This window comes from Lemur catta, chromosome 22 (genome assembly GCF_020740605.2).
Source record: "Lemur catta isolate mLemCat1 chromosome 22, mLemCat1.pri, whole genome shotgun sequence".
NCBI classification, from domain to species: Eukaryota; Metazoa; Chordata; class Mammalia; order Primates; family Lemuridae; genus Lemur; species Lemur catta.
The window spans coordinates 4,501,300-4,516,040 of NC_059149.1; positions in this window are offsets into that span (position 1 = coordinate 4,501,300).

Genomic DNA, 14,741 nt, shown 5'->3' on the forward strand with positions numbered 1-14,741 from the left:
TATTTGCATGTTATACTTCCAATAAAAGCCTGATAACAAGAATCTGTATAGAGCTCAGGAAAATCAGGAAGAAAAAAACAAATAACCCCATTAAAAATTGGGCAAAGGACACGAACAGAAACTTTTCAAAAGAAGACAGACTAATGTCCAACACACATATGAAAAATTGCTCAACATCTCTAATCATCAGGGAAATGCAAATCAAAAACACAATGAAACATCACCTAACTCCAGTGAGAATGGGTTTTATCAAAAAGTTCCAAAACAACAAATATTGTCATGAATAAAGAGAGATAGGAACACTCATACACTGCTGGTGGGAGTGCAAACTAGTAGAACCTCTGTGGAAAGTAGTATGGCAGCACAATTCATAATCATAAAGATACAGAAACAACCCAAGTGCCCTTCAATACATGAATGGATTAATAAAATGTGGTATATGTATACCACACATACTATTCAGTCATAAACAAAAAGTGGTGAACTACCTATTGTATTATCCTGGATGGAGCTGGAGCCCATTCTTCTAAGGGAAGTACCATGAGAATGGAAAAACAAACACCACATATACTCAACATGAAATGGTACTAATAGGTCAATACTATTTTGCACATATTGGAAGTAACATTGATAGGGTGTCGGGCAGGTAGGAGAGGGGAGGAGGTGATGGGTAAATTCACACCTAGAGGATGCAGTGCACACTATCTGGAAGATGAACATGGTTGTGGCTCTGACTCAGGTGGTGCAAAGGCAATTATTGGTACCCCTGTAATACTCTGAAATTTTAAAAAAGCACTTTTTGAATTCTAAAAATAGAAGTTTATTTGTGGAACTCAAGAGGTATATAAAATATTACTATAAAATTGGCACAAATAGTACCTTTCAGTAAGAAAATAATGACCAATATTTTTCCATATTTAATCTAATTTCTTCTTTTTCTTCATATTTATTAAAAGTTAGTCATGCAATTTCCAAGTAAAAATGACAGTGGGAAGCCAAGTAGTAGATTCTCGATAAATAGTGTGTACTTAAATAATTCATGAATCAAAAGTAAATAAATAAAAGAAAAAAATCTCCAGTATTATTAAGTAAACAAAAAGATTTAAACTTCATGCCATAAATTTTAAGAAAAACAAATTTCAAGGAAAAAAGAAGAAAGATTCTAACATAGAGAAGTGAAAATTTTTATCCATTTCCTTCTTACCAGAACTGGGATTGACATGTAAAGAGTATCCTGAAAACTGTCACTACATTTTGCAAACTTCTAAAAGAAATGGATAGACTGGTTGAGTAAGTCTGGTGGTAGAGTAAAAACTAATGCAGCAATCTCATAAGTAAAATGTAAGAGGTGAATAAATAGAAATAGTTTCATCTGCATTGGAAGAATAATCCTATTCCTGCGAATATCTCTCTATGATATCATAATCCCTTATAAATAGAGTGAACCCAAGAAATGATATTTAACAAAACCCTGAGAGAGAAGACATAGATCAGATTGTTCACAACCAGGTTTAACTGAGCTGTTTCCTCCCCCACTTTTAGCTTTGATTTAGAAGACAGCATAAATCTTCAAAGTGTGGCTAAGAACAGGTCTCATATAATTTAGAAAGTGCAAGAAGAAAAAGCCATCCATAGAATAAAGCCAATAGATGATATGAATAAGACTTTCCATTGGACATAAGAAAAACAAGGCCCCAAAGAGGCAAAAGTATAAGATAAAAATAAACAGTTTAAAGAAAATGAAAAGGATATCTAAAACTTAGATGGAAAAAATTGGCATAGAAGAATATATAATTCGAGAGTAGGGGATAATTCTTCAGTGTCTGCTCATGCTATAGAAGAACTTAATGAGATCCTGGATTTTATAAGGAAGAGATAGCTGAAGGACTATCAAACAACAGAGTGAAATTAAAATGGAAATTGCAAAATTGAAGGAATACATTGAAGACAAAAATATGTAGAGCTAAAAAGTAAATAAGAAACTAAAATGGAAGCAATATACACCAGTGACGTTTTATTTATTGGTGAAAGAAAAGTATGAAATTAATAATTGGAAATCAGAGGGAAAAATGTGAAGAAATCACATCAATTTACAAAAAGTTGTATATTACAGGAGACAGGCAAAACTATCCAATGAACGAATCACTGAAATCCCCAATAGATAGAACAGAAAATGTGCTCAATGTAATTATTGGTGGAAGTTGTCTTGAAGTGAAGAAAAATTATATAAGCAAACTAAAGGACACAGAGAATTCCAGAAAAAAATTGTATAGCGTGATTTACATTAATACACCTCTTTGTTAATTATTGACTTTAAAAAATAAAGAAAGATATACTCAGGTGACCACATAAGAGGAGATAGGGCTAATAATTAGCCTAGTCTTGGAATTGTTCACATAATATTCAAAGCCTAAAAAGGTTAGTTATAAAGAAAACATTTTAAAGTATTAAGAATTTCCATTTCAATAAGAGAAGCTGAAATCCTTATTTATATTCCTACCATTATTTTACAACATTTTTTTATCTCAGTAGAGAAGAGCAAAAAATAATAATAATTTGCATTGTTAAGGATCATGTAACTGTTTTACAAAATCCACCTGCACAAAACATGCCTCTGTGGCAACAATATTTAATTGTACTTTCAAGAATAATCTATTTTTATATTACCTGTATTATTAAAATTAATATAAACTACTTATTCTTTTAAATGTGAAACACATCAACAATAAAAACATTGAGAATTTTGAAAAGTTGAATGAAGGATCATTATGACTATGCTCTTTTCTCCCCTTGAATTTGTGAGAGTACCCTGCTTATAGATTTCACTTTATATCTTGACATCTTCATAGCTTTAGCAGTAATTGAAGAAGTACTTGGTGCTGTTATAATATGGCAGATATTCTCCTCATAGACCCGGTTAATTTTGCCATGTGTATTATTTCACTTTAATTTTAAAATTCTCATTCTTAATAATGTAATTTATTAAATACTAGTTTAATGAACATTTTTGAATTGACTTGAAAACAGTGCCTTGACTGTACCATGCAATATGGCATCAACAACCTGTTTCCAGGTCTACATGGAACCTGGTGTCTCCTCTGTCCTTGGTCATCTTTTCAGGTGTTCAACACTCCCATCGTAAGGGGATATTTGATAACTGGCAACGGAGCTTTAGCTCAGAATCTCTTTCAGGAAGTTTTTCTTGTACCATATTTCTGTTTTGCCTGCTTGTTCTTAATATTTTAAAAACTGTTTTCTAAATTTTTCAGAATACTATATAGCCTGAATCACAACCTGTCAACCACATACTGCCAATGCAACTTTACTCATCAGCTGTCTTCATCATAAAACACGGATAGAAGGTGCTCTTCATCCCGTACCAAGACATATGAAAGGTGCTCCCTCGTTCGCCTGTTAAAGGAAAATCACCAGAAAAGTTTAATACGACACTGAAGTGGAAGCTCAGCAATATGAATTAGACCAACATTTAATGAGGTCAGAGGACCCTAAAATGGGGCCTCACTTTCAGCCATAACAAGTATGAAATTTATGTCCACAAGACAAATTGTACATGATGGCTACTGAGACTGAATCTATAGATAAAATGCCATAACTGATAATAATTTACTTGTAGACCAGATAGAGCTGAGTCTTCAAACTAATGTCAGTTCATATGCCTTGTGGCAGTTTCTACAGTTTGAATGTATCCTTCAAAGTCTATGTGTTGGAAACTCAAACAAAAGTGTAATAACATGAATAGGTGGGCCTTTAAGAGGTGATTATCCCATCAAAGTTCTGCTCTCATGAAAGGATTAATGCCACTGTTACAACAGTAGCTTTGTTATCACGGAAGCGGGTTCCACGTAAAAGGAAGAAGAGTTCCCCACCTGCCCTCTCTGTGCCCTTTCACCATGAGATGATGTAGCAAAAGACCCTCACCAGAAGCCAGATCCTTAATCTTGGACTTCCTAGCACTCAGAACTGTGAGCCAATACATTTCTGTTCATTATAAATTATTCAGTCTGTGACATTCTGTTACAGCAGCACAAAACAAAGACAGAAGCTAAGGAAAGAAGAAATTGATACAACACATTTGCACAAATACTTAACTGAAAACACTTGGAGTGCATAGTGCAAAAAGCAAGCAAGAAGGGCATGATGGCAGATGTCCCATGAAAACATTCTGTTTCTGTTTTGAAATTATGAGCCATCTTAGCTAGCCATAACTATTTACTTCAAATCAAATACTGGAACTAGCATTGTTATTACAAAATCTTTGCCAGTGAAACAAACACTTTTCTTTGAAGACTGCATTTGGGCTATTGGGACGATACCCAACAAAACATTAGTTTAGGAATACATGTGTTATTTGGAAGCCATGCTTTCATGTAAATACTATTCAAGATTCAGTTTTGATTTGTTCTTTACTTGTTTTAAGCATATTACCATTGAAAGCATGATGAAAATTTATTCCCTAAATATATCTGGGTTTGAGTACTAGATCTACTTTATATGAGAGTATGGAGTAACTGAACAACCAATTTTCTCTTCTGTGCAGGGAAATACCTTTAACAAATACTTTACTTTTGTGATAATAAGAAATGATTATAGGTTCTAGCACTTGTGAAGTATGCCACACTCTATGATACTAATATTCATTTTAATAATAGCTATTTTTTGAGCAATTTCTACCATAGCCACTAGACTCATTTAATACAATAATTACTATTACTACTAAAAGTTTCTTTAAAAAATACAAAGTCACACACATATACATACACATGTCTATGTGACTCTAATGACCATAGCCTCAGGAAAGCTCAGGGACTGTTAACCAATTTTGACAGGTTTGATTATCCAGGAACATGTAATTAATTTTGCCATTCCCAACTGTGCTATATTTGGGTACTAATAGCATCACATTTCCTGTTTAGTTATTCTGGGTTGAAAATCTCAAGGAAAACATACCATAAATTTGCTATTTTGTTTTATTTTCCTGTATTTATATATGGAATTGCATTATGATTATGTATAATACCATAAAGACATACACATACCATTCCTCCTTAGAGAAATAATTTCTTCGAGGCCAATATTACAACTGTTGGAGATATGCCATTGTAAAAAGAGTTCTCTTGAGAAATATTAAAACTAAAAGAGGTTTCCATGCTCATTTGTTTCCTAAAATATGCTAGAGATTTTTTTCAGTTAGAAGTATTTAACTAGGCTCCCTAAACATGTAAACATAGTTTCCAAATAGTAAAGCAACCTTGTTGCAATCCAAACCAATGATCCAAATGCTTTTCCTAATCATAGCAAGTTTTTGATAATTTCAAAAGGATATGGTCTTATGATATTAATCTCATCAAACCTATTGACACAGCTGTTGGGTTTCAGAATTTTTTTTTTAACTAATAGATACAATGTTGAAGTTTCAATTAATAAAGGAATATCAATGAACTACATTAGTGAGAAGCTTAACAGAAATTCAAGAAAAGATTATAAAAATATTAAAATCTTACAAATGTGTGATTATTTAATATTATATGGAAGGGCCTAATATAATTGCATTGTGCATTTGCTGAATTACTTCATGCTATATTTATAAACATTTTATAGCTGGTTTGACATATGTTCAATTTAATAACATTTAACAAAGTTTGTTAGAGTTGACAATAAGTAAAAGTGAATTCTTTATGCACATTAAAAGCAAGCATCTTGAAACTCTAAAAATTAATTCAGTGTACAAAAATGCTGTTTGAAACAAGTATCTATTTTTTTCAGATATTGCACTACAGGAAGAACAGAGAGGGAGACAAGAAGGATAGAATTACATGACAGAATACTAGAGATGAGAGACCTATAGGGAGAGAGGACATTAGAGTCTGCAGAGGAAGTCCTTCAATTCTGAGTATTGACTGATATATCCATATGCTTTTGAGGAAGCTATTCAAGGCACAGCATAGATGCACAGGAAAACATAAGATATGATAGTACATGATTATCAGAGGGCCAAGAGTAGTGCAGATTGCTATACTGAAGAAAGTAAAGATGCTCAAAGAATTGAGTATAATACACAAAAGGATCATGTCTCAGGAGTGCAGAGTAAATAGCCCTATGTCGTAGTTTCTCTAACTCATCACTTTTGATATTCTTGGCCATTATTATTTCTTGAGGGGCCTGCCTTGTGCATTATAGGGTGTTTAGCAGCATCTCTGGTGTTAGGGACAGGTGCAGGTTGGCAGCACTAACCACAGGAAAGAGGAGGGGGCAAAAATGAGGAGGCCAATAAACATTTAGAACCAAACCCGCAACAGCAGGAACTTGGGGTTAGGGTCTTTTCCCAGCCAGCAGCATGTGCAGAAACTAGGAGCTCATCTTGTCCAAAGGTAACCTTTCCCCAACTAACATACATTAGCACAGTAAAAGTTGCACCCATCAGCACCATGGCAGTTTGCAAATGTCATGACAGTCCCTGGAAGTTATTCTATAACGATAAAATTGGAGAGAACCCTTAGTTCTAAGAACTCTCCACCCTTTTCCCAGGAAAACAATGAATATTCCACCCAACATTTAGAATATCATAAGGTGTAGACATAAAAGTAAAAGTGTGGTAAGATCCCAGTGTCTTCTCCGTTCATGGAGAGAGACCCATTTCCTCTCAGGAGCTGTACTTTCGCTTTCTATTTCTATACTGAAAAGCCTGCAATAAAAGCTGCTTGTGTTGAGTTGCTCGTGTCTGTCATCACTCCATTGCACTGGGCAGAGCTTGTGATTCTTCCAAGCCAGGAGCTAAAGAACCGGGGCAACCCCTTTCCAAAATCAGCCCTAACACGTGGTATCTACTTTCAGCTATCAGTCACATCCTTCCTTAAGTTTTGAAAAACAAAAATTCCTCCAGACTTTGTCAAATGTCCTCAAGGGTTAAAAAATTGCCGCTAATGAACACTACTACTGTAGTCTGAACATTTCTATTGCTCTACCTGAGAGATCATTAAAACAAGCCAACAGGGTCAAACTGCCTCCAATTTAACTATAATCTAGAACATATTTTATGAATATTTGTAGGGATGCGAAAATACTCAGCCCATTAAAAAAGTAAAATTCACAATATTTGTCATTTAAACTTAATGTTTTTAAAATGCCAGGTATATACAGAATCAAGAAGCTACAACTCAGATAATGAGAAGATAAATCAATCACTCAAAAATGACCCATAACTGATATACAGGTTAGAAATAGCAAACAAGGACATCAAAACTATTATTGTACCTACCTTATATATTAATAAAGTAGATACAGTGGCAGTAAAATCTCAGACTCAGAATTTCTTTTCTTTTTTTTTTTTTTTGAGACACAGTCTTGCTCTGTTGCCCGGGCTAGAGTGCCGTGGCGTCAGCCTAGCTCACAGCAACCTCAAACTCCTGGGCTCAAGCAATCCTCCTGCCTCAGCCTCCTGAGTAGCTGGGACTACAGGCATGCGCCACCATGCCCAGCTAATTTTTTTCTATACATATATTTTTTGGCTGTCCAAATCATTTCTTTCTATTTTTAGTAGAGACAGGGTCTCGCTCTTGCTCAGGCTGGTCTCAAACTCCTGACCTCAAACGATCCACCCGCCTCAGCCTCCCAGAGTGCTAGGATTACAGGCATGAGCCACAGAATTTCTTTTTTTTTTTTTTTTTCTTTTTTGAGACAGACTCTCACTCTGTTGCCCAGGTTAGAGTGCAGTGGTATCGGTCTAGCTCACAGCAACCTCAAACTCCTGGGCTCAAGGGAATCTTCCTGCCTCAGCCTCCTGAGTAGCTGGGACAATGGGTGCACCACCAAACCCAGTTAATTTTTTCTATTTTTAGTAGGGACAGGGTCTCTATCTTGCTCAGGCTGTTCTCCACCTCCTTAGCTCAAACAATCCTCCTCTCTCTGCCTCCCAGAGTGCTAGGATTATAGGCATGAGCCACCATGCCTGGCCTCAAATTGAATTTCTAAGAAGAAAACTGCAATGTCTGAAATATAAAATACACTATATGGGATGAAGTACTGATTAACCATTTCAGAAAGTATTTGTTACACGGAGGTTATAAGAATATAAAGTAGTTAAGTAAGGCACTGAGAGAAAAGAGGAAAAAAATGAACAGATTATCAGTATGTGGTAGAAAGCTGCCAAACAGTCTAATATTTATATATATATAATCTAATATTTATATTAGATAATACATATATCCAATATCTATATTATATAATATATATGGAGAGAGAGAGAGATCCTAAAGAAAAGAGAGAGAGGAAGAAAAAAATTTGAAGATATAATTGTTGATTTTTTTCCAACATTTGATGAAAACTACAAAGCGGGATCTAAAAATGTCAACAAACCTCAACACAAGAAACATGAAGAGAACTAGAAGAACTACATCGTAATCAAATATACCAATATAAATGATAAAAGAAAATGGTAAACACAGCTAGAAATAAAAGACATGTTACAGAAAATGGCACAAAATGTAACAATAACAGAAGATTTCTTACTGGAAACAATGCAATAAAAACGACAATGGATATCTTGAAACTTTAAAATATCATAGACAAAAATGTAAAGCACAAAACTATAAAAATCCTAAAAGATAACGTAGGAGAAAATGTAGATGACCTTGAGTTTAGTGATGACACTTTAGATATAGCACCCCAAAGGTATGAAAGAAATAATTGGTAAGTGGACTTTATTAAAATTAAAAACTTCTGCTTTGTGAAAGATACTCTCAAGAGAGTAGGAAGACAAGGCACAGGCTGGGAGAAAATATTTTCAGGGAACATATCTGATAAAGAAATGTTATCCAAAATATCCAAGGAACCCTATAACTCAAAAACAAGGAAATGAACAACTCAACTAAAAAATAGGTCAAAAATCTTAACAGATACCTCACCAAAGAAGATATACAGATGGCAAATAAGTACATAAAAAGATGTTCCATATTATATATCAATAGGAACAACAATGAGATAGCATTGCAAATGGAATACCACTATAAGAATGACCAAAATCCAGCAAGAACAAATCCTGGTGAGGATTTGGAGCTACAAGAACTCACATTCACTACTGATGGGAAAGTGAAATGGTACAGCCACTTTGGAAGACAGTTTGACAGTTTCTTACAAACTCTTACCGTGTGATCCAGGAATTATACTTTTGGATATTTACCCCAAAGAGTTAAAAACTCATGTCCACAGAAAAACCTATAAACATGGATGTTCACAATAGCTTTACTTATAATTGCCAAACCTTGGAAGCAACCAAGATGCCGTTCAGTAGGTGAATGGGTTAATAAACTGTGCTAAATCTAATAATGGAATATTACCTCTTGCTACAAAGAAATAAGCTACTGAGCCATGAAAAGACATGGAGGAAACTTAAATGCATATTACTGAGTAAAAGAAGCCAATATGAAAATGCTATATACTGTATAATTTCAACTATATGACATCCTAGAAAAAGCAAAACTATGGAGACAGTAAAAAAAAAAAAAAAATACAGAAAAAAAAAAATCAGCGATTGCCAGGGGTTGGGGAAAGAAAAGGACAAATAGAGCACAGACAATTTTTAGGACAGTGAAACTACTTGTATGACACTGTTATATATATGTCATTATAAATTTGTCCAAGCCCACAGAATGTACACCACCAAGAGGGAACCCTAATGTAAACTATGGACTCTGGGCGATAATGATTTGTCAATATACTGTCATCAGTAGGAACAAATGTACCAGTGGGGGTGGGGATGTTACTAACAGAGGAGGCTATGCAAGCGTAAGGACAGGGGTGTATGGGCAATCCCCATACCTTCTACTCAATTTTGCTGTGAACCTAAAACTTTGCTGAAAAGTAAAGCCTATTAAAAACACAAATTGAAAAAATGTCTAATATTAATAGAATCCCAGCATGCATTTTTTGGTAGGAATTGACAAACTGATTCTCAAATTATATATAAATTAAAAGGCTCTAGAGTAGCCAAAATTACTTTGAATAGTATGAACTAAAACTACTTGATTTAATTTACTCTAATCTTAACCAAGACAGTGCTATTTGCATAAAGATAGACAACTTGTATAATGGAGCTGAATAGGGGGCACTTATTAACTAAATAGCCCTAATCATATATGGACAACTAATTTTCAACAAAGGTACAAAGGTAATCTAGTGATCAAAAAAGTCTTTTCAACAAATACGGTTGGAATAATTGGACATTCGTATGTTTAAAAATGAACTTAAACCATACCTTGAACCATATAAAATAATTAACTCAGAATGGATTATAGACCTGAATGTAATACTTAAAATTATACACCTTGTAGGAAAAAAAATGTAGAAAATATTTGTGACATTGGCTTAAGCAAAGAATATTTGAAATATAACTTAAAAAGCAGGATTCATATAAGAATATGCTGATAAGTTACATTTAATAAAAATGTTAACTACCTAGATGCTGTTAAGAGAAAGAATGGAAAAATCACAGACCATAAGAAAGATAAATAATTTGTTTATTTTCAGTTTCCAAGCACATTATCATCATCATCATCATCATCATCATCATCTAAAATCTATTATTTATTTACTTATTTAATACCACATGCCTGGTACTGTGCTAAGTGTTTTCATGAATTATTTCATTATGTCTTCTCATCAATCTTACAAGGAAAATATAATTTTTCTCATTGCACACATGAATAAAGAGAAAATTTACAGGATTAGGTACATTGCTTTGGGTCAAAGAGCTGAAGTATCTGAATGTAAATGTGTACCTAATTTTTACTTTACCTAATGCCTGATACAATAAAGCCCACAAATTAATGGCTAGTATAGCAATAACTTTGAGTAAGTGAACTGAACACCAGTTAGAGCAAAGACTGGTATCAGCCACTAAGCAAGTCAGCAGACACAGTTTATTCAGGGACTGAGCTCATAACACAGTTCCTAACCCAGAGCATGTTTCGTTCACCTCAGTACTAAGTATTCAGCTTATTTCTTATTTGCTGCTTCCATTCTCTCACTCCCAGACTTCCAGTTACATCTTTTCTTCCTTTCTCTGCTTTTCTTTCCAGAAAATTGTGTTGAATTGACATAGAGGAGGAATTTTAATTCCCCAACCATCATCGTGCTTATCAGGTTCTCACTAGATCTTACACATGCATGTGTAAAAATACTGAAAAATGGAAGACACTAAATTTCATGGATTTTGTCCTCGCTTCCATACTTCGGACTAAATGTTTGTTCAAACCTATACACTTTTCCAGAAAACACAAACTTCTCCAGAGAGTTTCTGAAGATGTGATTAAGATGAATACAATTACAATTTCCAGTGACTATTATTATTGGATAAAATTGTTTAGAAAATATGTCTATGCCCAGATGGTTTGTATCTGCATCTCACTCTCTTCAGCAGTTCCTGCCATTTTGAAATGTATTAACACGATGTGAATTTCACTTGCCTATTGGAATCCTATCGGAAGAAATAAGAAATAATGTCTTCTAATTGTGCCAAAAGACCTTCCTGAATTATCCCATCTTCCAAATAGCATCTACTTTGATTTTCTACTTAGCCTCTAAGTAGTTTTCAATCACATCTACGGTAGATTTGCATTACTTTTGTATACTCTGTAAAATAGTGCCTGACTTTCTTAAGTAGAACTCTTTATTTCTTTATATAGCAGAATCTATGTAATTAAAATATATATTATATTCTTTCTCACCTCCATTTAATCTTTCTGAAGGTGTTTTTATCTGACTATAAAACAATGCTTTTGATTTTCTTATGGATTAAAATATGCTAACAGAAACTTTCACATTTGCTAAATAGGTTTTACCTTGCCAGCTTTATATTCACTGCACAGATCATTAGACTAAATGACTAAATAAGAAAAATTAAATTACCAGTCCTTTTTTGGAATGTGGGAGGAGGAAGGCTTGCATATCCATGTAATCTTCAGGTATTTCTCTCCCAAACTTAGCCTTGTTAGACATCTTCCAAGTCAGTGTGCCACATAGAAAATAACAGAGTGATTACTGAAAACACTTCAAAAGAGAGAAATCTTATACTCTCTTAAGGGACTGCTTACTCCCTAGAACATAAAAGTGACTAATTTGTTTGTTACATACAAGAATCAATCTAACTGAAATAAAAATAAATAAAGTAAAACTTCAGTAGACATAAAAGCATATGAACAATTTCAAATGAATATTTTAACATAAATAACATATTTATATATAAAACAAAAGGAAACCTGCTCATTCTCATCAGTAATCAAATTATAGCATTAGATAGGTTAATGTCCCACCTGTTAAATTAACTGATATTAATATTAATAATTAATGATGGTAAGAATGTGTTACTGTTGGGAGTATACAGATTTTCATTTATTTAAGACATTTATTGAACATATGTTATGTTTAATAAACCCTGCTGACACAGTGAAGAAGAAGATGAAGGTTACTGCTTTCATGGAAAATGTGGTTTATTGGGGAATATTTGTAAACAAATAATTAAAGAAATATAATTACCACAGTTCTTGCCATCTTAAAATATACTTTTTGCCTATTTTATTCAAATAAAGTTTATAATTTAAAAATTTATTTCTGAAATTGTATTGCCTTTCAGTCACAATGGAATATGTAAATAACCCATAATCATCCCTTCCTCAAATGTTAATTGTATCAATTGATTAATTGATTAATCACATAATTAAGGTAATTGAGGTAGTTTGATCTCTCCAAAATAATTCAGGAATGATCAAAATTGCGTACAAAAAATGTTTATTGTCTAAATAATTAAAATATTCTAATGTTCTTGTTTGCTGTCATTTAGATCCTAAGATAATTCAAATAAATAATGAGGCATAGAAAGGATGCAGAAATATCACAATTTTTAAGTGTGGTAGGTAAATCCATGATGTTTTTCCTGATTTCATTCACTGTTTTTATAATGTTCTCTGAAACACAGGTTTTTAAAACAAGGAAGCTCCACAGACTCCTAATTTTTGACTTCTAGGACCTATCAAATCTGTTGGTTAGTAGCCTACTGTGAGAGACTATATGCTACTGTGAGTAAGAGCCCTGACTCTGGGGTCAAGTAAATTTGCACTGAAATCTCAGCTTTCACATTTGTTTCATGACTTTAAGTAAAATAATTTTCTAAGCTCTGTTGTTGTTTTTTTCCAGTGGTGTCATAGCAATAATAGTAATGCAAACTACATTAGGCAGGGATTTTTATTTTGTTTATTGCTGTATAATCAGTGATTTGAACAGTGCATGGTAGATAGTAACTACTCAGTTAAATATTGTAAATAAACCAATGAATGAACAATATTATCTAACTTATAATATTCATGTGAAGATTAAATTGTAATGTCACTAAATCATTAGCAGTTAGTCTGATCCAACATTTCATTTTCTTTATGACCTCTGTATTCAGAGGGTACGTTTTGTGTTCCTGGGTATTTCAGTATGCACTGGTAAAGGGTATGTAAAGACCTTAAATAAATGTGTTTAAGTAATTGTGTAAAAACATCAATTTTGAATTCGTATGAAAAATATTGAATGACAAGACATAACTCTAACCAGAGTAATTCACTAACATGTTATATCAGATGGAGAGTTTAAGAAGAGTGCAATAAAGTTTCTTACAGTGATTTTAAAGCACAAGAATGAAAGCATTTATAATTAGTATTATCTGGGAAAATCAGTTACACTTAAGATGATCAGCCAGAAAATCAGCAGCAACAGGTGAATATAGTATGACTGAAATAATTCAAATTAATGTTTTTTTAATTTAGTTATTTTTTATACAGTGGTACATGTCAGACATATTTAGGACCACAAAGGGTCTCAGATATAAAATGGTTCATCATCCTAATACATCTCTTTCCTACTCTTAAAAAATTACTACTTTAAAATTCTTTAAGCATTTAAAAATACATATTACAGAAATAATAATTGGGTCATAATTTAAAATGGAAAAAATATATACATTGTAATCTTTCTTAGATCCACATTTACTGTTTAAGCCTAAATTTAAACATAATAAAGACTTATTCTTATATATAATTCAATTTTAATTGTCAACCTAAGCAAATTAGACACTTATAAATATATTGTGACATTAAAAATGAAAATACTCATGAGATAGATAGATGAAAATAGAAACTATTCTAATATAGAAATCTCACAATAAAAGTACCACATACCAACATAATTGTTTTAATATTGCTGTTGATATCTTTTAATAATTGTTAGCTCATTGAACTGGAAAAAAAATCTATGAGCTCTTATCTAAACTCATTCTTTTAAACTTGTAATCTACATAAATTCCTTTCCATTCTCTTCCTGAGGTAAAGTTGCCATTTTATTTTCATGGAAAGTGGAGATGTACATGTTCTTGACAAAGCTGTCATGAATATTTTTAAAATAAAGTTCTAATAAAATATGTATACATGAAGACTATGATAATTAAATAAATAAAATAATTATTCTAAAGCCACTGTCTTTTATTCTCATACCTCTTTTGAGTTAGTCTAAATTGATAAAGTCTTTTTGAAAGTCATATTAATGGTATCAAGTCAAATGTTATATATGAATACATTTTGATGCTAAAACATTTTATATATGAATTTGTTCTATAGGGATACTTAAATGAACCAAGATATATACATTTACATAAAGTATAATTTGTGTATGTATATATGTGCATGTCTTTA